The 26,318-nt window shown below is 41.8% G+C and overlaps 1 long non-coding RNA gene across 15 annotated transcripts in view; it reads right to left on the bottom strand.

The window, feature by feature from the left end:
* The window catches only part of LOC111249634 (uncharacterized), a 78,381-nt gene that overhangs the window by 16,324 nt on the left and 35,739 nt on the right, over nucleotides 1-26,318 (bottom strand). Inside the window, exons 5-6 of one of the 15 annotated variants that reach the window (XR_015325970.1) lie at nucleotides 23,095-26,172; nucleotides 21,078-21,249 (exon numbers count right to left, since the gene is read on the bottom strand). The exons of 12 other annotated variants lie outside the window; for them this stretch is intronic. This is a non-coding gene — a long non-coding RNA (uncharacterized LOC111249634). Of the gene's footprint in view, nucleotides 1-21,077; nucleotides 26,173-26,318 lie in introns of those variants that run through there. 2 more of the 15 variants (XR_015325972.1, XR_015325967.1) reach the window with 2 other exon arrangements.

Here is a 26,318-nt window from a genome sequence, read left to right on the forward strand (position 1 = left end):
ATGTGCAGCTTAGGGCTGATTACGCTTGACTACACTGCCAGGGTAACCCGGTAGAACGGAAATTACGATACGAGAAAGGCGGATAAACGAAAATAAGCAAGACAAGCGACAAATCAGACGTTGGATAGAAAGGAAGAGGCCATTGCAGCGTATGTTTGTGTGTGAGACTTTTGAAAAATTTCAATGAGAAATCAAGCGCAAAACGATTGTATGCTACAAATGGCACTTCTGAAAGGAAAAGAGTAAAATTGTCTACGAAATAAATACAGAGAATTCGTTTCCGGATCATCCATCCAACAGTAATAATGATAATATTAACTAAAGTAACTTGATTTGATAGGTGCGAAATACTGTGACGGCATTATTATTTTCGTTCCAGCTATATGCAAGGTCTACGATGTCACGCCTGAAACATCTCTAATGGGTGCCGCACTCGCCTGTAATTTGTATTTATTTGTTTCTGCCACAGGTGGAAGAGATGGGGTGAGACACATAAACAACGACCTTAAAAAAATGTGGCCTCGTGATGGTGCAGTGATGACGTGTTTGCCAATTAGGCTTAGAGATACATAGATTTGAGACTGGGCATAAGGACACTTCATTCGTGCAGACAACTAACTGTATGAAGCAATGCGCAGTCGACGTATCTTCACGCCAGTTCATCATGGCGCATTGTATGGTGTAGGCGTACGTACAGGTACCAATGTGGCGGCGTTTTCCGAGAAAACATTAGACATCGTGGCCTACCGAATACGCCTAGCCACCTATCGCTCGCAGTGATTCTTCTTCAATCTCTTTCTTTTAATGTTCGTAAACGATCCCAGTATTTACGGAACTGAACAAATTCGTTCGTTTATCTCTCTCGAAACGTTTATCTACATTTTGGCTTTTCTGTATTAAACTGCTAAACATAAAATCACATCATAATCAATTGTACGTAATGATACCGGGGGCTATACTTCGTTTTCTCATGCAGATCCTAGATGCTTACTGTGTGTTGGGTGAATGAGAAAGTGTTTTTTTTCTATTGCGAATAATGTGACGATGGTTCCCAGTTCTGGCGTAGTTACCTAGCACTTTGGAGCATAGCATTTGGAGATAGCAATACTTTCCCTTTGAGGCAGGCAAACAGCGTAAGTTATGGCTAAAGCGGTAACGACTAGCTCCGATAGGACAGAAGGAACGAACGAAACACCCTAGTAATTGGCGTGTCTGACAAACGAATTGCCAATTTGTGTGCCATAAGCAAATGATTAAATCGAGCGCACTATAGAAAACTGTTGGCAGTTGCCAGTCGATTGGATCGAATCTGCTCCAGAGTTAGCCGTTACCACCGTCAAAGGGACGGACCAACTGGACGCAGATGGAACAGGCAACTGCATGGACTCTCCGTTAAACCCCCCAATAGAAGGCTGAAGTAATGTCTTTAAAACGTCTGTTAAAATACTGCAAACAGAAGCGGAAGCATCGACAACCGTTAGGGCCATTAGAGGAAACGCTTTCTCAGCAAACGTGCAAATGAAAGGAAATTTTTCGAAACGAGACAAGACAACGTTTACCACTTTCTCCACTTTCCTTATACTAGACAACATCGGATGGAATCAGGCTTTCAGGTAGACCTTAAAAGGTCTCTAGGTATTGTGAGGGAACAGCTTTCCGCCATCGTTGAATTTCCACCGTCGAATTCAACCTTTCGCCCCCCATAGTGAAATAAAAATATGTCAACATATTGAGGTTGTAATAACGACGACCGATGGATTTATCAATAGAGAGGTGTATAATAACGCGGAAACGTTTTCTCATGTAGATTTCTTGCAAGAGTGTACCAAAAAATGTTACGTTGAATATTACTTCTAATTTCTGAGACTGCTTTTAAATATAATAGCAAAATCCAGTGATTTGGCTTATGTTCTACTGACCGTTTTACATCTTCCTAACGATAGTGGTAATAATAACTACTATCATTGTTATTATTATTAATACTTCTTACCACATCAATAAAAGCCAGTTTATAGCGAAGACACGGAAATCGTGAAAAGCGTGTCTTATTTTTTGTGGATCGCATAAAGTAAACTTTCTTCATCTTTACATCTCTTAACAAGTGACCAATATGACAGTTATTATTATTATTATTATTCAAACTGCTTCCAAGTGTTATTTATGTCCAGTATTATGTCTGCCATTAGATATTCTTCTACAACGAAACGTTTCTAGGCATAGGATTTGAATCTAGACGAATCTAACACAACCCTACGCGTCCTTGAATCTTGTGTACAAAAACGTTATCAGTGAGCCATCACGAAAACGGAATGTTCAACGTGTTACCACGTGGTGTAGCAGCTACGTTGAACTTTTTCTTCACGAATAACCTTGTTAGTTAAGATTGTCATGTACAAGGCGTGCGCCAGTGCCTGATCCCGTGCGCTCGAAAACTCATTCGGGGAAAGAGCTACAACTATCACAGTTTGTGGACGTAAGCTGTTTCCGGAGCACGGTAACGAGAACAGATGAGGTAAAGTAAAAACGTAACATAAATTAGCGTATCTGTTGCTATCTTTGTTGCTAATTTAACTAGCTGATAGTCGTTAACCCACTGGTAGGCATTAATGTTGTTATTATTGTTGTTGTTGTTGTCGCCGTTGCTGCACTCGTCGTTACAGCTGATCTTTGTTCTACTCATTTTTTTGCGTTACACATCTGAATCTTCGGCTTCCAGAAAAATTGCATCCAGATCGAGAATTACTAGATTTCGCAGATCGTTTGGATCGCACGTGATTGCCATGGTGGGCTGGGGATGAGACGACCAGGCTCAATCACACAGGACATCGTGGTCATCTATCATCGCTCTAGAATAGGCATGATCTCTATATTGTGTTTGCCTTTCATGGCTGCATGTCTTGAAAGCGCCTTTCCATGGTAACGGCTCGGTACTTGATACAGATGCTCACGACCAGATTCTGAGGTTTGGTATACGAGCGCGTGATCATCATAACGGGAGCTAACCAAGAACACGCCATTAGAATGCAACAATCTCATCAAGGTGTCATAACAGTTAAAGTTGGTGGCCCTTTAACGTAGCACAGTTTCGATCAATATAATATTCTGTGCGTCGTGTGCGTTAGTAAAAATCACATCAGCGTATGCATAAAAGCCTTACCAAATAATGGGAGGGTATTTAAACAGTCTGTCACTGACCCATCTGTCCATCTAATCTGTCGAGTCTCACTTCGAAGTGATAGTCTTGGAAATCATTTTGGTTACTGGCGTAAATGGCGTTGTTTTTTAGCGAAATGGGCAGTGCGTTCCCATCGATTGTAGCAAGATGAGTTCCTACCTACGCAGGAACCGTTTGTGAGCTTCACGCTTGGTGTTGTCGTGAAAAGAACATTGAACGGGAAAGCGTGTAATGGAGGAAGGCAGAGACGAAGCTCCAATAATGAGATACAGGCTTAAAAATTTTACAATTGCAGTCAGCGAAGAGCACATCATCGACAACGACAGGAACAACAGCAGCGCCGACGGCCACCACAACAGTATGGGCCTAATAGGAGCAAATAAGGCTGATTAAAATTACGTTGCATGATTCGGAAACATTCGTTTCTGGAAAATAGTCAAATTTCTTAGAAGCAAATACGTTCTCGAGTACTAAAATAAGGGAGAACAAATGTAGGAATCATAATTAACAGTAGGCGACGGTTTACAGGTTGGTTTCAGGCTATTGTTTTTCCTGTCCAAAAAATCTTAGAACCCATTGCAGTAAGGTTGACGCTGTCAGCAAAACTCCTACATAACAGGACGGATCGGCAAAGGCTTACTCGAATATTATATATAATTTCAACCTTTTCGGGAAGAACTCTTCCTGCAATCATTGCAAATAAATGTACACATAGCAATAAGTAGACAAATAAATTAGAACAGTTTTACTTTCATCACGATTTCTTGCGTTTTCGTGCTTCGACCGATAAATAATGAGTTGCAACATCTCAAATCGACATCATTAAGACGCCTAGATGTATGAATATTTTAGTAACCCACTGAGCCCAAATTTCAAACGTGCCAGTACAGGATGAAAAGAAAAGTATCGATAAAAGCCCGGGTGTTATCGACTACCGAGGTGTGAACCAAATAATACACGCGCTAGTTTTGCATGTAAAACACGTGTACAACGTTCAGCTAGAGACGATACCTGTCACTTTTACGGACTTCACATGAATCATACAGGAATAGGGACAAGTGAGCGTATCCTGTAAGCGGCAGGTCCCGGGAGGTCACGTTTCTAGTCGCTATTGCTGGAGGTTATTGAATTACCAATAGAAACCCTTTGCAGTTCAGGATAGGAAAACTTTTGGAAGCAAAAAGAGTTTGCTTTATACATACACAGCTTCAGAACAGCACGTTAGAGGACTGTGAATTTGTGCATGTCGCCATTTAGTCATTTCTCTAATATCGCCTAAATTAGTCGGGGTTCAATAATGACATTTGTCCAAAACGTTGTTCTGCTCTAATTTTATTTTACGTAACAGCAGCGCACAACGACTTTATAGAATTCTTGCCCCACAAAAATGGGCCGTCAACGTAGTTCAATTGAATTTTTTTCCTTTGTTCGTGGGCAGTCCAGAATTAGAAGTGTCGTACGAGTACGCTTTCGGGATAAAACCGTATTCAGCCAATGCTTCGCAGTTTTTTTTAAAGAAATAGGGCTTATCAAACACACTTTCGTTCGACGTCGATAAACTTCGATGGAAAGGCCCTATTGCTTTAAGCATAATAAAACTGCATAGTAACATAGGAAAATTATGGGGAATTTTAGAAGAACAGAAGATGAATTAGTATGAAGAATAAACTGGTATAACGTATAGGCACGTTGGTATCTCTTCATATGGTTGTATTTACAACTCGTTTCAAAATACCAACTGCTGAGAAATCCATTAATTCTAACAAATAAATAAATTGTAAAACTGAATTTTTACGAGTCATGTCAACTAACCGAACAAGTAAGCCCTTCCACTCAGTTTTGATTTTAACAAAATAAAAGCTCTTCTAGAAATTCATAAAGACCCCGTTCAGAACCGGATCTGTCAAGTTCTAAGCGGTCTCCTACTGCCCTGCCATCAGCCAGCTCACCTGCTATCGATAGTCACCTTCATTCAAACATGGTACAACATTACGTTTAATGGAAAATCGTACTGTCAATGCTTTTCCCGTTTAGCCGCACGGCGTTTATGGTGCTTTCCACGGAATGAGATGAAGCCGTTTATTCATTTAGTGATCGCATTTGCCTTTGCCAATGACTGTACACAACGTCTATCCTAGACAGGACTATACCTTAATGTTGTCCCGTTCAACTATAAGATATAGGCCCATCTATTTTTCATAACGACACCAGTTGGAGCATATAAACATAGGCCACTGGCGCTTCAACATATACCTCATTAGAAGACATAACATAGAAGCGTTATTTATTACTCTATTAAATAGAGTCTATATTTATGATGTTGGTCTATGGTATAATGAAACACAACTTCTCCGGCTATGTTAAGCGACCAGGCATCTTTTTCTCGCGAACTCGTTGCCTTCAGAAAAAAATACGACTACAACAGATTCCAGCGAGAAAATCAACTACGTGCTACACGATCTTTCGATTCGTTTTTGATCTGCTATAGCGGCAGCGGTCGATGGCGACTGTTCCCCCTTTTTTGCACCTGCATATGAATCGAAACACGAACGTTGACTATTTTACACAGTGAACCATTACTAACCGAAGCCAATTTTCGAAATAGTATACACGTTGAGCATTTACGCAATTGGCACTGACTGAATTGAGAACGAATTCGGATTTCCAGACGTGCTATTAGCCTCGCTGTAGGTATCTCGCCACTTCTTAGCGTAGCCCGCCAAATGCTATGAACTGTGTGCCAGCTCCTGACTTGGGGTATATATGCCTGAGATAATAATACAAGTAGTAAGAGATATTACTCCGTCAAATGACACACGGGTAGGAGTGAGACGCCATCGAGATTGAAATCATAAGAAAACAAAGAACGAAAATAACACACGTGTTGATGGCGTTACCGTCGCATTGATCCACACACCCGCACACACACACACACACATATTTCGCTGTTTTGACTGCTGTATTTTGATATGGTTAGCGGCGCTAACAAGGCTAGCATCGGCGGCAAGTCGAAAGAGAACGCCGCCTATAAACAAATGTCTGAGATCTTTCTGCATATTTTTAAGACTCAGTATTTATGGGTTTCTTAGTCTGACACTCACTTTACACTATGCGATGACAAATCCTTAGTCATTTTTCGCTTGTCCTGAACGCTGGTGAGCTATAGCATTATATGTTCCTTGAGCCTTTCGTCTTAGTCATGTTCGGCGGCGGGAATTGCACACTTTAATGGCCTTCGGGATGGTAAAAGGGTTTTTGGTCGTTGTGAAGATGCTCACCTAAAATATCTTTCATACTGGAATCTCTCTCGTAGCATACGCGAAGGCTGGCTGGTATCGTTTTTTGTTTTTTCGCCATTATAAATGAATGCTACGCCTGGAATTATCGAACTGCACTCGAATGGAACAACTAAAGGCACCCCTGCTCTTGTGTGGTTAGATGTTTATCATTAGTGATCAAAATATCACCTGTTCAGATTGCGCTCCTGACACACACATGGGTTGAGCGACTCTCAAGTGTTGTCTGCACCCTGGCCATTATTTAGCTCAGTATGCGTCAGAATTGGCCATTTTTAAGCGACTTTGTACAAATCACCTTTTGAATCAGCCACGGTTTCCACTGCCTGTAACTGTATAGGCTACCAGCTATAGCGTATACGTAGTTTGTCTGAGCTCACTTTGAAAAGACATACTCTTTTAAATGTTTACCCTTTGCTCCGGTATTCTCTCTATATTATTTATGCCTTGCTCATTTTTTTTTCCACTATTTCACATTTCATATACTTGAACACATCGATGCGAAAAAAAATCGCACAACAAGCTCTACACCTACAAGATGGACGGAAAGTTTTCCTTATCATGACATCTCTTGAATTATAGTTACCATATTATATCTTGTTTCTGTTCAACGTACTGCTTCCTTTCGTTTATCGTCACTAACCTCACGTTAGCAAAATACTCACGCGATTACGTAGCACCGTACGATGTCCAATAGCTTAGACGCACTCCGTTGCCAATGCTGCGACCGCGTCCATGTCGGCCGTTAGAACAGGGCGGGAAGACATGGCAGACTGCTATATCTTACTTTAAATTCTGTGCGCATTTCTGATTCTGGCTCTTACGGATATCGCCTGTTCGTTAACGAGTCTTCGGGTTTTCGTTCCAGTTCACGTAATAACGTCTACTGTATAAATCAGACGGGGGAGAATGTCATTTGTCTTTGAGGGTCTGCGGCGACCAGAAAGAGCACCAGAAAAAGAGGCCTTTAATGCCCCCGCCGAAATCGTTATCGGGAGTGTGGTATAGATGTCTAGCGTAGCAGGCAGCGACTGAAACAGCTCATATACCGACTTTACTGGCGTAAATGCATACGTAGACGGAAAGTACTAAATATTATATATATATTAATTAATTTTTCGACTAAAATAGGTTGTTCATTTATAGGCCTAGATATGCTACGTAGTTTAATCAGCGATTTTAAGTGCAATGGTATCCATCAGAAACAATGGATTGATCAGCATTTGCTTAATCTTTACTTCAACTTTAGAGTGGATTCAATGTGACCTCGACTTCTTGAGGGTGATATGGTCCATGAACCTGAATTATTACTTACTTGGAGAAATTTGGATAAATACGTGAGATGTGTCTAAACAAAAAATAAACAAATACTAATGGTGCCGCTACGTCTTCGATCAGAATGGCTAATAACAAGAGCTGTTTCGTAAAATCTTCAAATCAGTCTATATCTCTAATGTAAATAATTTTTTACAGACTCAGTGCAACGTTGCCTTGTACAAAGCACGCATCAACAATAGTAGCTGCAAAAACAGATGATATTTGTGATCGGAATCGATTCAAGCTATACGTGATAACAGATTCTGCGTGCCCGGTCACACGAGCAGGACTGCACGCTTGACACAACTTTGCATAAAATCTCGACAGTCTTATCGCTAACTGTTATCATTTGAGCTCGATCATAAGCTCACCGACTCGAGCCCATCTATCCACGCCGCGGCGCTCAAATACGTATCCGAATAAAGCTATACATGTTTGGAACTTCGGCATGCACGTAGACAAACGCACAAATCTCATCATCGTAATATATTATCATAAGACGGGGACAAACGAAGAAGAAATCCACATACATATATTTACCCATTTAAACAAAAGCTTTTGCCAGGTTTTTCTTCACTCTGGTCCCCCAACCTATGTGCTTGCCGACCTAGCGCCAGCTGTCAGATTCAATGATGATTTTAGCCCCCGAAATGAGGGTGTAACAGACGACTGTACAACTGATTGCAGAAATCTAACTTAAGCCCGAGCAGGAGATCGGATGTGTCTCCAATGTCGCTAACATAGGTTTGTCTTGAATAGCGGAGAGCAGAGACGCAAAGGTATCTACGGACGTGATGCGAATGCGCCTCTTAGACGAGATACGTCAGTGACCTTTTCCAGTGAACTGTCATGATGGTATTGATCGGCATTGAATCGTAAACACAATCGAACAGATATGTAACAATTATTAGTATTATTACAAGGGTAACGAGTTACTGCGTGCAAGATAGCAGGATATATTCTGCTGTCACATATACGTAAAATAGTAGAATACATATAATCAGGATCGGTATAATAAATACTGCAACTGACGGAGAGGTTCTAGGCCTGACAAATGTCCCTGTTTATCGTGTGCAATCTATGTACGATTAATATGAGATGCTTTCGACCGATCCGTGGTAAATGTGATGTTTTACGTACTCTCACACCGAAAGGAAATGTAAGGGGCACTTAGTTAAAATTGACAAAAATTTGTTACTTCATTATATCATCTCATAGTGTCACCTTAATTTTATATTATTTAAAAAATTGCGCCGAACTTATTTAGCAGAAGTTAAAACTGACCGATTCTCGCAGAAAAATCTAATCATCAGCCAACTAACTCGCACTGAAACCGGTTCGAATTCGATGAGTGATAAATACGCTAGTCCGTCCGCGTGAAAGCGCACTGGGCAATATTTTTGGCTGCTAGAGGTAGGAATACGTGGTAGTCGAAACTAACTTCGAATCCAGGTCCAGACACACACTACCTCATTAAGCCGGTATTGTATCAAGCCGGTAGTCTGAAATAAGGGTTAATGGGTAGCAAAAATATTTTTGGTTCCATCAAATTATTCTAAATAAAATTTTTACCGTATTAGCGATTCATCCCTGCATCGCGTTTGTGTTTTTTTTGTTTCAAATTAATTCTAATGGATTTTTATCACTTTATGGGCTTATCTATTATTGAGCTAGTATACACATACTACACATGAACAAAACCGCGGCTGTTATCCACACACTTTTCGCGTCCTGCTTAATCGAATATGCAGTGTGGGCAGTTCATCCTTTAAATCATTCATTCCGCAATCACGATCGTACGGTAGGTGCCTGACGTGACTGGCGCTATCGAACGTCGTTTCTGCGTAGGCAGGCCACAGATCACGCGGCGCACGATCAGTTCGACGGACGGAACGCTTTCAAAATAGCGCCACCAAGCTCAGCAGCCACAATAATCATTAGAACTTAATGTCTATTATTTGCTTCTGGGCTAGATAATCGGCTAGCGTTCGGAATAACTACTATAACCAAGATTATTTCACTGGTTTGCCAACGAATATGTTCACTTACGCTGCTGGCGTTATTTTATCAAATTAGCGTCGTACCCATTCGGTATACGTGATGGCATCACGAGCAAAATTCGTTCGTGTTTCTTCCAGGCTGAGACACGGTAGCCCGATTTCTGCACGCACAACCCTGTCTGTTACGTCGTCGCTGCCGTACTCGTTTGTATTCTGTATCGTTTATTAGCCATAACTCTTTTTGTTATTGTTGTTATTTGTGGTGTCGCTTATTCTTATTGTTTATTATCATTGTTACTGTGGCAGTTCGTTAGTGTCGGTGACAGGGTCTTGGGCGGTGATCTGTACGTTGGACGCAGCATTGCATAATGGAGACGCACTGATACGGTCAAAGCCGCTCCGTCAGCTGCTGGCCGGTCAGGTCCATATTGGACGCTGACGTTCACTGCCGTAGCCTTCGCTAGCAGCTTGCAATAGCGGCAACAACGTTTTTCTATTTGTGCCTCTTCTTTTAGTGGAAAGGTACAGCCTGACTATTTCGTGTCTGTTAGTTTTTGGCAAAGCGGATAATACTAAAGTTCAGATGTGTTTTGCGTAGACATATGTGTAGGCTGCATCTTCGCTGATGGCTAGTCAATGGCTAGAGCCAACCAATACTGATTGGGGCGGTGCCTGTTAGTCCGATCATGGAACTCGTTACCCTTCTAGTATGCTACGAACGTACGTGACGCTAAGAAAACGCCATGCCTTAGCTCGACATTATACTATGGTTATGCTATATTTGCAAAAATTCGAAGCTGTAAAGTCGATGATCCCGATGATTATCCCAGATAAATCGAATTTAGGTGATATATTACCATAAAGGTCACCCAGATCGTCTTGCGCTTTGGCAGAAATTAAGTCGAAGCTAAATGAAATGGTTTTTACGTATGTTATTTAATGGTGAATTCATTGATGCAGACTTCCAAAGGTTTAACCCAGCCTGCCTTGTAACGGCTTGTTTGTAGATGCCGGTTTTTGATCGTCAGCAACCGTGTGCATCATTGGAAATACCGCGTATGAAACGCGATCTTTCATTCGATAGTATTAAAAAAATCGGCATTTTTGTCTTCGCTAGCGAGTCTTCTGTCAGCGAGTCACACGCTGCATAGGTCCAACCTAGCAGATACATAAGCTGGGAATCTATAGAAAAAAGGTGGACAATATGTCAATGATATTATATGTTTGAAGGCGTCGCCGTTCAGTATTCTAACACACAAGGCATATAACACTGTGGCACAAATCAACTAACTTTTGTCGGAAGAGCTGGCCAACGTCGAAAATTCGATATAGTCTATATAAGACAGATAGAAGTGTCCTGGGATTTCTTGGACAGAGAAAGGGGAACGAAGGTGTCAAATACAGATGCCGGAGGTGAAACCCTGGACGGCCACGCACGCTGGGGTGGGGGGTAGTCGATCGCTAAATCCGATGGAGACTCCTCTGTCTCTGTGGGTAACTCCTTCGACGTCATGGAAGACTTGACAGCGGCCATCGGAAACACTCGGTGGGTGAAGAGTTATCAAACGCTGAGTAGAGCCTCTGAGGGGCTATAATTTTGCAGTCCTTGCTTTCCAAAACGTCCAAACACTAAGTGAAGAAGTGAAGACAGTGGTAGCGAAACCTGCACTCACAAGCTACAACGTCGGTTTTCTCCACTCGCTACCGTTGCCTTTGCTGCCTTTCGTGGAGCCGACGGATCGAGGGGGGTTAAGGCCACCAAAGTCCAAGAGACTGAGAAGAGGATCTGACGTCTGCATGAACGTATAAAAAGCACAGTTCACAGTTTTGTAGTAACACTTGGTTTTGAGTTCGTGGCTCGGATCTCTGAAGAATAACTCTCTGTCTGCTGATAATGGTTCCGATTGCTGAACTCTCAATTCAAGTGATAGCCATAGCACAGAAAGCAGATTCTTAACAAATGTACCATCTTTTAGCAGTTTATATGTTCGTACTACAAACAGTAGTCTTGTCTTACGATTATTGTATGGACGACGTTATTATTAAATCAATGATTAGCCTCAGAGACAAATTTTCATGAAAACATATCATTCAGCATCTTAGTCCGGATCACTTTTCAGCCGCTATTGCCGCTACGCTGCGAAGTTTAGTGCGATATAATATCGGATCTACGTAGGCACGTTACAACCTCTTTTAAAGTATAGGCTAGAGGAAGATACGTATTTTTTTTATAGAAGGATGTCAAGTTCTGAAAAATCTATAATTACCTTGCAGAGGTGGTAGAGGCTTTATTTGAACAAATATTTCCTTACAACTTTCTTCATTTATACTAAAAGGCTGGTGAAACTGAGACAAGCTATAGTGCAGTTTTTGCATACACATCAGTAATATTCTCATGCCTTACTAGCTTTTTTATTAAGCATAGTCAATAGGTGGTTTTTTAGAGGGGAAATCCGTCCTTTAATAGAAATCGCTTGGTACAATTACTTTGTTATAGATATTTTATATTTTAAATAGTAAACCTTCAACAGACACCAAAGCTTCATTAAATTTCTAGATGAACGCTTCATTACAATGCGGCGACTTTACGGGTGTACCATCTGTAACGTTCGCTTTGCTCGCAGAAACAAGAGTGTTTATAGATATTATTAGAAAAATAAGGTGATTATGTCCGTAATACGTAGATTGGACCATAGAATAACGTATTCCGAACATGTGTATCGATGAGAGGAATGAGGCCGAGCCACGTGTTCTTGATAGACAACGAATCTAATTAATTTCTCTAGTTTTTCATCAGGTACCGTAGTTAAACAATGCGTACCTGATTCGAATCGGCTGCGTAAACAGCAATTTAGGCCTGTTACCAGTTCATAGATACCTTTCCTCTATTTTCCTAAATCTCTTCTTCTATCTAAATACATGGAGATAGGGAAATCGTTTAAAAAGCGCATCGTATAATTACTGACGATATACAATCGAACTGCTTCCATCCAATACCTATTGGCGTTTACCTCGTTAGTGTCGTCTACCTAACTTATACAGGGCTCTGTACATCTCTCATTTGGTTAATATGCAATCAGATCATTGTCGTCTCCACGTGCTTATTGCGTGGAACATCCTCGAACGAAGAACATATGGAAAGTGTTGGGTCAAGCTTGTTTCTCCAGCGACGATACCGACCTCAATTAATCGTTATTGTAGGAACAATTTAGAAAATCATTTTCGGTAAATCGAGTAGCGCAGGAACATGACCGGTGATAAGCAACGTTCACAAATCCCTGCCTGCGATATAGTCTTCGCTCTAATGTTGAACCGGTTTTTCAAAGTTTTGCCTTATTTCCTTAAATCTAGTTAATGGCCAAATCTGCAATAAGCTTATGTGCTCATATAATAGGTCGCCAGAGGTACATTTTCGCAACAACCCTAGCAATTAATTGATATGCAAACTCTTACGTTATAGATGTGCATAAAGGCTCACAAATCACAAATCAGGACAAAGCTTTGAGGAAATTGTTAGTGTTTGATAAGCATCGAGTGTATGTTTCGGTCAGCTCTAGACTGCGACAGAAAATGCTCATATTTGTAATCGTTGGTCTCTGACGTTTATCTAAGTCTGTGAAAAAAATAAACGAAGATCTCTATTTTGACGCGAGGGTTCCCTGTCCATAAGGGCCATGTCGACACGAACTGTAATAGGTATGTGCGATGGGTCCGAGAGGTCATTGCATTGACCGAATAAAAGGAAAGCAGCTCTCTTTGATCGCCGCTCATTAGGACGGACATCTTAACAACGCTTGCGACCTTATTTTTGTCTCAGCCGTCGGATCAGCCTATATCTATGGCCTGTCACCAAGTCAAGCCACATATATTTTTGCTTTTAATCCGTCCCTTAATTACAGAAAGAGCAAGCAAAGCAGGTCCCCGTTTCGACCCCCGATTAGCTTGTACTGTTTATGCTCGCATCAAACTTCTGTTCATACTTGGTTAGTCGGTTGGTCTTCTAATTACGGTATGAAAAGTGCGCTTGTCTCGGGTCGAATCGCGCGTCAAAGCGTCAACTCCTTTCGAACCGCATCTTCAGCCAAAATTGGCTCTGACTCATTCGCGCAATTCTTCATTTCTACATCCGTATGAACAGAGAATCATTAGCGTATGCAACATAGAAGTAGAGAGCGACGGGTTTTGAAACAAATCAGTCGATCAGGTCGCTGCCGGACCAGCGAATTCTATTCGTGTTTATGACCGTGTGATGATTTTGTAAGTATTTTTCTGGTTCGTAGAATAATCATTCCAGATTCGAGGGGAATGGCTTAACAGTGAAGAGAATCAAATACACATGTAGTGTTAGTTTTTATGTCTCTGACGATTAGAGGCCCTTATAAAAACAATTTCGGTCAGCCTCTAGAAGAATTTTCCAAGCGGAAAAGAGCTGATACACGGCCGAGGGGGCGATTGGTATTTAGATAGAATTTGGCGCCTTATGCAGCTTCAGTTACGTCTTGATTATTTGTGGTTGTTCGATTCGTTCCTCATATTATGTCGTAATTGGCTATAGAATCTTTTGTTTTAGACGCATGCAGCTTCGAATGTAGCTGAAATAAACGATATCATCAAATAGAACAATGAAAAGATACAGATATAACACTACAATGGACGGAAAACGCGCACATGAAGGATGTTTATCATAGGGATGACTCGACCAACTATAGTTGGTAGGAGTTTTTTTTCTACACCGCACTCGTATTTACGTATTTTCTTATGTCTTGTCAGTGTCTTCCATATTGTCGATAGCACCGAGATGATGTATCGTGATAGAACGCTATATAATAATACGTATCAAAATCGCTCTATCTTCACTTGATAAAGTTCATTCTAGAGAAAAATGCCATATTTCTATCTTAAGTTTATATGACTATTAACTCTGTGTATATAAGCGTTCCTGCATGTTGTATGAATAACCATCGGCCAAAACGACCAACGAAGCGCTTCCATGTCGCACCCGAGCGGACTGAGGTTCTATGACATGATATATAGTCCTGCCGCCTCATTGCGCTAATACTCGCTTGTGCTCGCTAGTGCTGCGATTCCACCCTAAATCTCCCGGTCTGATACCTTTTTCGCCCTTCTTTTCCCTGAAGACAAATGTATCAATCTGCATTAATCTTTTTCGATCTCGTTTTCAGACCCTCCCAGGGGTGCTTTTATTTTGCTACCGGTGCAGCTCGCACTACAGGTCTGTCCTTGGGTAACAGGGCTGTAGCAGCTCTTTGGCGTTAGCCGCTGAAGCCCTTAACGGCGTTAAACGCCGATGTGGTAGGTTTGCCTCATCATGTGTATTTGTGCCCTATATGCTAATTACGAAATAACACTCTGGCTTGGAAGCAGCAGCACCATCACCTTTATCTCATTGGCTTGAAATAACACCTGCGCAGGTGGTTATACGGCTGAACTGACGGTTGCAGCAGCTTCAGCTGTATGTACGATAACGGCATCTGAAAGTATTTCTTCTTTGACGTATCGTGAGAGACAGAACGCTCCGGCAATCGATAGAAGCAATGTACTGGCTGTGCCGTGACTGCGGAAGAGAACCTGCTTAGGTAAAGGTCAAGGTGGAGGCAACACGATGAAGGTCTGGACCGTCCTTTCCCCTTCATCTATTTAACTTCGTTGAATAGCTTCAGGGGAATGATCAACAATAACAATATACGTATCGTAACAGAGAAATGTATGTTAAGTTACAAAAAGGGCCTGACGATTATGTGTCAGTTTATTTGAGATAGACTGAATTCGAAAAAGCAGCTTTGAATATGATTTTTCTATAGAGCAGAATAAGCTGATCAGAAAAATTGTTGATTGTTGTTATTACTACATTTGCTTAAGCCGAGTTCTGATCTAATGGGCTGATGAATAACTACAGGCGACGGAGTGGTAATGAATTAACAAGGCGTGCTAGCCAAGATAAAGTTATTTGAAATCTATTACCGGATCAATATGGTATTGTTGGTAAATTGGCGTGTGTTGGCGTGCTATGTTATTATGTTTGTTCCCATCGTCATAATAATTCTATAAATCTTCATCGCATATATGTTTATGCTATGTTTCTTGCTCGTGAAATCATTCGTCTTTCCGTATTTGCTATTATGAGCTCTGCTGCGTCCGTCCTGATAGACGAATTTTCCTGCGCTGATCACGGATATCGATTCTGTTTGGCGCCACCGGCGCATACGTGAAGACAAAAGCAACCCAAACAAACAACAGTGGGTGATTTAATATTCATGTTGGTCACAGCACAATGAACTGGATAGAAAGTAGCCACTGAATAGAAAGTAGTAGTTTTTCAGCCGACTAACATCTAATCGTTACAAATCCATCTTGTTGTACCCCTTAGCACAGGAGCCATGATCCTCTGATTGTGTGGTCTATTAACATGTCGGAATCCAGCAATAATATGGCTTGGATTTAATTGCTTTGCTACTTTGATGGATGTAGATAGACTTGTTGATCTAATGCGTGTGGACATTTCAAATAGAGCCCCTCAGTAATAACGAGAAAAATAATACTTCTATGACCCGACGATGATCATTCTGTTTATGGCTAGACAGTTTACGTTTACGAATATGATGACTCCACAATACGAACGTGCGCGCGCGCTCGAGCGCCGATCGGCCAAGCCGCGTCGCGTCAAGTAACGTCACAAAACACAGACCGATCATGGGTGCGGCCTTCTCGATTTTGGCTGCTTGTAGTAGTGGCTTTTGATTAATTTTCTTTAGTTCCATAAAGAATGTCCCGATGCGTCAATTCCCATCGAATGAGCGATCCGACGAAAAAGATGCTCGTTTTTTCAATCTAAATGGGACGAAATTAGCTGCCCAAAGTAACTGGCCGCGTCTTCCATCGTTGTCGGACAACATCGACTAAGCGCACGTTTTCTCCAACTATATCAGATTATTACGCTGCATCTATATTTACGTAGAATGGCTTCAGTATCTGAGATTAAATCAGGGCATGCATCCTGGTGCGCTTGGCGTTCGACTGCGTCATCTTTTCGGACGGGACACGATCAGATTTTGATAAGCTATGGAAATGTTAGGAGACACGCCCAGCAGAGACATACGCCTGCTCTAGAGCATGTGCGTTGCGGCTGAATTTCCGAACAGATGCAGATTTTGAGAACGCAACAATTCTTTTAGACTTTTGTGTTGTCATTTAACCAACTCTTTTAAGCGGAACAAATTTTTTTAAGCTGTATTTCGTCTCTAACTCATCTCTCTCGAAGTGTTTTTCTTCGAAACCGTACGAGCCTTCTATATATACGCATGCCGATCAGTTTCCTTCGTATACACGCCACCGAAAGCTTTCTCTCATAAATTTCTCGTCACATTTTCCTTTCACGTAGAGACAAATAAAACTGATGTTATGTCAGACCATACGATAATCTTTTTCTGCCGGTTGAATATCACATTCACATCGCGTAGTCATTGTCTGCAGTGTCCGAGTCATCTGACGAGCACGCAGTATGTCCTCAAAATATTAGCGAGCTGACGTGACTCATCGTATCCTGCATGTGATGGGTCGCATCAGCTCGCTTGCTTGCATTATACGAGCAAAAGCCAGTAGACGAGAAGAACTATCACTGGGGATTGGACATATGTACATCGTTCTACGACTAGCGGTTCTTCTACGATTAAGGGGAGAATGCCCCAGCAAAAGCGGGGGCTTTTCCGGGTGGCCGCGATCCGGGTCCTGGCTCAGGGCTCACTGCTGCGTTCAGCTTTATCGTCACTTGTCGTATCATCAAAGACCAGGCTAGCGCTACGGTCATCAGATGAAATGAGTAATGGCGCATGAAGGAACGGTGTCGTCATGTTTGTGATGTCTTTCCATTGAATGACACAAAGGAACGTGGTTCGAACGAACAGAAGTTTTTCTGCGGCAGGCAACAGCTTCTCGGCTTGATATATTTCCATAATAGGGGCAGTAAAGGGAGCGTTCTTGGTAGCTAGGGGTGACTGTCGTCTCCGATGAGCATTGTTGGTGGGATTAATTATCGTTCAAATGTACACGACAAGTGTGTACGCTGCGCTGAAGCAGAACGAAACACCGTGATTGTTTGACGTTATTCCATCGTCATACGATCACTGGACAAAAACGATGTTCTCATTGATTGAAACTACGTCTAAATTACTCCTGTTTCTCGTTGAACCTCCCTCGATCTTATCAAAGATCAGTAAGTGTAGTTTACGTGGTCTCCGCTTAAAGGTACTGGATTGCATTACTGAGCTAAACGATTAATGACTTCCAGCTGCGTACCAGTTGGAAAACCCATATTCTGATACAATGATCAGTCAACCATACTATACGGCGCAGATTACCCTCAACATGAATGGTCGGGATGTATATATATATATATATACATTTTTATTCTTGTGAAGTGGAGATATGCCTACGTGAAAACTGCGTCAACTCAGCACCATGAATCTGTTTGTATCACGCACATAAAAATTGACCTGTTAATAATACAAACGTAAATAAAACTGAACTCTCACAAAACATATAGAAGCCATGGAAAGTTTGTCCCGGTCGTTACCCTAGCGGTACTGGTTAAACGTTCAATAAACGTGGAATAAACGTGGTTTATTCCTGGTCGTCGTCGTTAGCGTTGAGCCTGCCATCGTCAACGATCTGCAAGCATTTATGTTCTCGTTCGTTCTTCATAGAAACATCAAGCACAATACCACATACCCAGCTCCCATCGACGTAGCGATCCGTTTCCCATCGGAAGATAGATATCATTTCTCAGAATATTCTTTCACTGGATTTAACAATCTATTAGATCAGCCATGTAATTTTTCCGACGGGGTAACAGCGGATAGACCCAGTTCAATTAACACTTCAATTAAATAGCTTTTCCATTGCATTTTGGCATCATGGCGCTGCATGGTTCAACTATGGGGAACTGACCCTCCTCTGGTGATTTAGTACCCAACGAATCCGGTGTTGTTAATGCTGTATTATAAAAGTTTCTATACAATTTCTATACAAAATTACACGCTAACTGATCGACTATTCCGGCAAACGGTTGAACGAAGCCGTCTTCAATATATAGAAGATCTTTTTAGTCACAACATTTATCTTGCAGGCGGACCCACCTCTTCAGTACTGAACATAAACAGAACCATGATCACTCATGGTACTTCTCACCTCAGCCACCTATTCGTTAACTTAGCATAGTCTCACTTTTCAAAGAATTTTAATTGATTTAACTTCCCGCTTTATCGGTAAAGCGTTCTGTTTCTAACTGAATATGATCATCTCCCCGTTTACTTCGTATAATTGCTTAGCAAATTTTAGTTCATTGTGTGGAATACTAGTGCTAGTATTCTCGTGAAATGGATATAAATGTATACGAGTTTTGCTGAATTGATTGTTTTTTTTGCGTTGGATATTTATCTTCTTTCAGCGCGAAAAACGGACCCCCCAAGGTCCCCCACTGGGTTTAGAGGTCGCCGCCGTCGTCACAGCGTTCAGTTAGTGGGGATGATATTCGGAACACCACAGCCTAGTGTGTAATAAGGATTTATTTCGTTGATGTAAATGAAAAGCGTATCAGTTCTACTATGTCCGGTTATTCTGCAACGGCCACTGAAGCGTTCTATGCATGAAATAATAAAGGCTGATTATTTTGGTCAGGCCCCGAGGTGGCTGAATCGGTCGATCTTCATAGGGAGCCAATGAATCCACTAAGATGGATGAGTACAAAATAAAGAAGATATGGACGCGTGCCGTAAACGGAACATGGAAGGAGCGAAGCGAATTAAGTTAACCTAAATAAATTAAGATAAACCTTTCCTCCGATTCGAATGTTAAGTATGATAAATAGGGTAATTGCACCTGAAAAAAACGCGGAGTCTCGATAATAACTGAATCAAAATCAACTGAAAGGGGAGGCCTTAGCCATGAAGTTGCTTTGTGAATGTCTATAGCGGTTCCGAAAACCGAGCACAGCCTATTTGCTTGATTTCGTACAGAGGACTTCATTCCTCATTAGTTACTTATGCTAACACTTGAAGCAGCTCTACTTACATCACGCTGATGAAGACATCAACTCTATGATCTGGTTCTGCCTTCGTGTATCGCGTCTGATGAATCCATAATGTTATAATGCTATGTTGTAATCAACAATAGATTCGTTCCGCGTCAATCTGTGCAGTGGCATATGACGTAATCAATTAGCTTACCATTACTGGCGCTGTTTGAAGTTGAAAGCCGCCTGTTTTTGAGTTACGACATAGGTTGACGCATTACTCGTGGCTGAAAAAGGGGTTTTAGCTGCTTCTCGATAAGCACTACATCCCTCGTCACAAACGCGTCTTTAGTATCTCTCCTCGAGTCTGGCGTCTCGCCACCGTCATTAATTTTGTCGTGACAGACCGTATCAGCGAATTTTACGCTTGAGTTTCCTTTCCGCCTTTTCTGGTCTCTGCAACTCCTGTTGCTACCCGATCTGCCCACTGCCTAACTGCTTGGTGACGATTACATACGTTAACGGGTACATGCCGCGCTCTGGGATGGGTGATGACGACAACTATCTCATCAGCAGCAAAAAGCGGTGAAATGGAGCAGGCAGGAGTGCCATAGAGGGATATCTTTTTCAAGATACCATACATTAACTTGGTATTTCGGATTTTACATCCGGCTCTGCTGCTACTATGCATTGTTTTTAGATGGCTGGCTCATTCTAGCACGAAGCGAAATCAGTCTACGCTCGGTTTCAAACCTAGACCCACATTCACGTGGCCGTAACTTTTAAAAGGCCAACGCTACCCCACTGCGCCATCATAGGAACAAGATTCCATCTATTCGACGTACGACTAGCCTATCGATCCAGGATGGTTATCTGGTCAGATGAGAGAAAAGATTACTATATATATTCGTAATATACAATTACTATTGTCTAATTACAGGTATCACAATTACATAATACGCGTGCATTGATCGAGTATGGAATATTAAAAGGGTATTTTTTTTGTATATAGGCCATATTATGCCATATGCTTGGCTTTTAGCATACTCTTCCGATGCTGCGTATTCTGCCAAAGACATGAAAAGCATCAAGTAAGGTTTCACATGTTTAGACACGTTTACATATATATATATATATATATATATATATATATATATATATAATGGTGTTCTCTCTTACGAGCAGTAATATCACCAGTTGCGGTGTGGCCGGCCATGTCTAAGCCTTTGGCTTTTTGCCAAAATTACTCCAACAAAAGACACTTTTTTGTTATTAACATTTCACTATTTTTACTGCTGCTGTTATCGCTAATAACTACGGCTACAACGATGGTGATGACAATTTTGTTCGACCTCTTCGCAGCTTCTCGGCACAATCAAGAAATCAGCTTCTTCACTTTGTTAGGGCAGCCGGAGTCGTTCGCCATTTTAAGTCCTGCAAATGAAAGTAAGCATTATCTCGTTGCCAATCAATGTTCATCCATGGTAGACAGATTGCGTCCGTATTCGTCGATGCATAACATTCACTGATGGTAACTCTGTGCGCCATCGAGTACCGCCGAAAGCAGAAAGCTGATGCCTGTTATATAATATTAATGTTCAATGATTGCAGCTGATTTTTTTGTGTCATCTTCACTGTGTAGTGACCAGCACAGGTAATCACTGGGGGCGATCAAGTCGTATACGACTTGTACCGAGTGACTGCCATGCGAGTGTTTGCCTATTACTGCTGCGTTTGTTGCCAACGCGGCAATAGGTGCTACTGGGCAGGATAATGAATCCTGCTGTCAGACTCTCGTGCTTAGGCACGTCCTCCTCTCGCGACGCTGATCAGATCGAAAACGGGTCTCTTTACGTGCCCTTTGCAGCTTGACGTCCGTGCTAAGATGTCACAGCGGTAAAAACCGAAAAACAGTACCAAATTATAGACAGATGAAAACTGCGATGCCCGACATCGAATAGACACTATTAAGCTGTGGCTTTTACTAGCACCATCGTTCCTGTTACTGCAGCATATAATGATATATTGCCTTTTTCTTCTATATTTTTTCCAGTCTACAACCACATTCAAACAGGCTATCCGTATGCAGGGCGTCAAATCGCTCTGCTGTGGAATAGGTTTGTATTGAATTGTTTGGAATGAAGAACACGAGGTGATACGCAGAGAGGTCAGTTTTTCTTATTAAATAAAAGAAGACATTAAACGAATAGCAAATTAAAGATGAGCAGCAGTGGCAGCAGCAGAAGCTAGCTATAATAATGGCATAAAGCAGCGGTATGGCATCACGTTTTCCTAGGGCTATCACACTATAATGTCCATTGGGCAAACAGGTAAATATGCCATGACTCATTCCAGCGTCAACGGTGCCGTTGCGACAGACGGACCTTGTCTCCGTCCATTCATCGTGCTTGTTCGTTTAATCATCGGCCGCAGTTAATGGCGTGCATGGGACGGTGCACGATGCGTGCCCTCGAGAACTCGCAAGAGCCCTATTGTACCAGGCAAGAGCCATAGCAGAGACTGCTGCACATACTGTTTTATTTTTCTCATGGTTGTTGGTGCTTCTTTGGCAGACGTTGAAAGTCGACCTATTTCAAATGGAGTAACGGCACCCCACGATGAACCGACTGTATTTTCTCGTCGTTATGGGGAGCGAAAGGTGACAAAAACAGCAAATTATTATATTACAAAAAAGGCAACGATGACGTTCGTGATGGCTGCGAATTGAGGCGAGAAAGGTTGCTTAATATATAAAGATTATTATCGCAATGCGTAGAGTTCGACCTCGTGCACTGTTTGCCGTGAGGTCTACTCTCAGATCCGAACTGTCAGAAGCGGCCTGCTGCGGGGAATGTCGATATGAAATCCTTTTCGTAGAGACATTCGGTTAAATGAAGGGTTAATATGAGAGATATTTCATACTTTTGAAAAATGATCCGAAACTGTGGAAGCAATATCCGATAAATATTCGACTTATTATCGGATACTGTTTAAGTTATTCGGATGTAAAATATATAACATATATTATATCCTTGTAGAATTAGCCCCTTCCTAAGTCAGCAGGCTCGGCTGTGTTTGCGAAGTCAGCTCACTTATCGAAGTCTCCCTTCCGTAATAGATAGCAATAATTGTACAATGAAATAGAAATTTCTGCCGTGCGCTCGCTTTGTTTGCCGTATTGGTGGGTGCACAGTGGGTGCACGCGCATGCGACCGTGCATATAGCGTCGCATCAATACAAGTACAGGTAAAAATAAAAGTAAATGGCTAGGTAGATTACCGAAACGGGCAGAATGTCGTGGCGCATTAATTTGTTTTATATTACCGCCGATTATTACACGTCGCATTGTCTTAATCGACAGGATCCATACAATACTCGACGGGGACCTGCTCACTTGACCGGTATCGTGCACTGCATCAGTTGTCGTTGCTGCTGTCGTAGTTATCACATGCAGTTGTAGGAATAGTTGATTTGCTTTTCATTCACCTCACTATGAGATATCGTACGGACAACAATCATCATGGGGCATCGTGGCACCCCAGCTCTGCCGGCAGTATCCTTCGATAACAAGACCTAATGGGGCGAGCCATTATTAGTCAGTAGGTAGATACAGGGCGCTTGCGTGGCCGGTCCTGAGAGCAAAGCTACGGCAGTCATCAGGACTATGACAACGGCGGTTATGATGCTGGCAGTGGCAACCTGGACAGAACAAACAGGCAGAACTCCAAATACTATTTGCTCGTCGATGTTCATCGAAAGTGACGCCGGCAACGTTACCGCTATTAGCTCTCATGCGAAGAGCAGACGACACAACGCAGCACCATAGCTAAGCTTATCTGTTAGAATAATCCATGCACAACTCTATCGTAATCAACGACAACAACATCAATGGTAACAATAACAGTCATTTCAACAGAAAGTGGCTACTTCTGTTCTACTTGTGTTGCCTCTGGGGCAAGTGGAGATAGCGAAGCAGTCCGCCAGTGATAACAACAGTCGTAAGAATATATACAAACTAATACCAACAAAATTTCCTCTTATCAGCGAAGACGGCTGGATCAATCGCTTTGTTGAGACGTCCGCTAGGGTAAACTGTCGTATTGACTGATATCACTTCAAATATTTAGTAGATACAGAGAAGTAAGTAGCTGGACGTTTTATAGGTAGGTAGGTACAATATATATATATATATATATATATAGGCACAAAGGTATAGCGTTCGCTTGTGTACGTATAGGCTGAGCGTAAACGCGATCGACGCCTTTTACGCATCGACAGTACGTATATTTTGCCATCAATATACGTGTCGTTCTGAGTAGTACGCCAGCCGTAATACTTCACCAATAAAATGTGATAAGGTGGTAAATCAATCTCACGTGTTTTATATAAGTACGTCATAAGCAGTGATACCGTGCTTCTATGTCAAGGAATTTTCTATTCGTTTGAAGCAGTAGCATCTCTTCCTCGATACGGGAAATATTAAGAGTAGAATTAACGATCATATGGAATTTGCGCCATGACGGAACGGAATTATATAGCTTTGTGCTCGGTGGTGTCAATATGAAAAAAAAAAAACACTGTTGTTATTAAGTGTCAACAGAGTAAGGCAGCGCGCCTGTAGAACCACCGAGGGCAACAGTTGAGCGCGACCATTGTTCCGATACAATAGAAGTCGTGTGAAGCAGGAACGATGGTAAGAAGTTACACAACTTTTGAGAACATTTAAAAACACTTCGGACGTCAAGGCAGCAACGCTCGTATCAAATCGACGTTCTAGTTCTATGAAAGGTCTATTGTTTATCTTGCATCTATTTGCTTTTGAATGTAACTTTGTATCGTAGTGAAAACCAGAAACATAACAGATGATTCCGTAGTTGCTTGTCGTCACATTGGCTTGTTGTTAAGGTAAAGTACGCCCCAGCCGCAGACAAAAACTAATGGTTTCATTAATTCTCGAATGACAAATCGAGCACAGGAGCCGAAAAATTATTTTTCCTTATTAACTTCATAGTCTATTTGCTTTTATAGAGCGAACACGCGAGCCAGCCCACACCTCGCCGCTAGTCTAAGGTCAAGTTATGTTCTATCGGCAATATCCGTGTTCTAATCTGCCATCTGACTCTTGTATTCTATCAAAAGGAACTTGATCGTGAAACACCACCAAATCATCGACGACGTTTCCGATATACACAAATACCATTGTATGCAAAGCATGGCTGCCAAATTGCTAATATCAAACGATGAGTGAAACTCACCGTGCTTCAGACGTTTCGAAATACGTCGAAGTGTTTGTCTCCCGGTGACCGAAACGGCGCTGATACAACAGTCGATGAACAGACTCTATACACCGCCTCGTTCCCATGCGTCAACAGTTTGCAGGGTCCAACGTCAAAATATGCGATAATTATAAAGGGGCTGGCAGATTGGGGGCGAACTGGGGGAATGGATACCTCATGGTATGTGGCAAGTGGGTGATCTAATAAAATTGAGTCGACAAAACAATCCAGAAGAACGTTGTTATCAAGGCAAATGCATTGTGGAATGGCCAAGGTAAATGTTGCTGTTGACAGTAGCCTATTCTTGCTTGGCCAGACACTTGCTACCGGCTGAGTGGCTGGCATTAAAGGCCCTGCAAAGATCGAGTGACCCCCCACCGTTATAAATGTATAAGGCGCCATGCAGATAATAACGAATCAGTGGAGAGATAAAACAGGCCCGACGGTATGTTTGTGTGCTGTTTCGCCGAATGAAACGCGGTTTTCGACCAATTAAGGTTCGCTGTCCTGCCTGGCGGATTGCAGATGTCCGAGTAGACTACACGTGATATACTAATGGAAAAGTCTGCAACGACGAGTAATCAGCAACCGCTGCACCGGTGATAGTGAAAGTACTGTGAATTACTATTCGAAAACTACCTTTAAATTTTAATTTCCTTTACAGCCACCCAGTAATAATGAAGCTGTTTTAATGAGGCATACGAATTTATAATTAAGCAATGGGTTCCGATCCTTTTTTGAGGAACATTCTTCACCTGTCGCCGCTTTTGGCGTCTCTTCTGCCAACTTTAGAAAGGAACTTGTCAACAGGTAAGATGTATTGACATGATTAATACGTAATATAGGAATAAATGTACATAAAAGGAACATGTACATACCGGCTGTGTACTTGCTCTCACCACATGTATAAGCTTGGTGTGCGCTCAGATTATTATTATTATTATTATTACAGATAATGGTAACAATTTTGTGTCTTTGTTTCCCTTGCTTCGTGATAGTGGCGAGGTAAGAAGGAAATGTTTGTGTAGAAAGAACTTTTTACGACAACACTGGTCCTGGTTTAGGCTTGGTAGGGAAGCGGCTAAAAAAAAAAAAGAGATAAATGATCGTTTCGTGCTGCTGTTTTCGTTAGAAGAACCTATCTACGATTATATTAAGTTTTTTTATTCGCATTGTAAAAAATGATCTGGGCTACTCCCATTATCGTTTATCAAGTATTTCACTTAT

This window comes from Varroa destructor, unplaced genomic scaffold, assembly GCF_002443255.2.
Source record: "Varroa destructor unplaced genomic scaffold, Vdes_3.0 BEIS01000004.1, whole genome shotgun sequence".
Lineage (NCBI taxonomy): Eukaryota > Metazoa > Arthropoda > Arachnida > Mesostigmata > Varroidae > Varroa > Varroa destructor.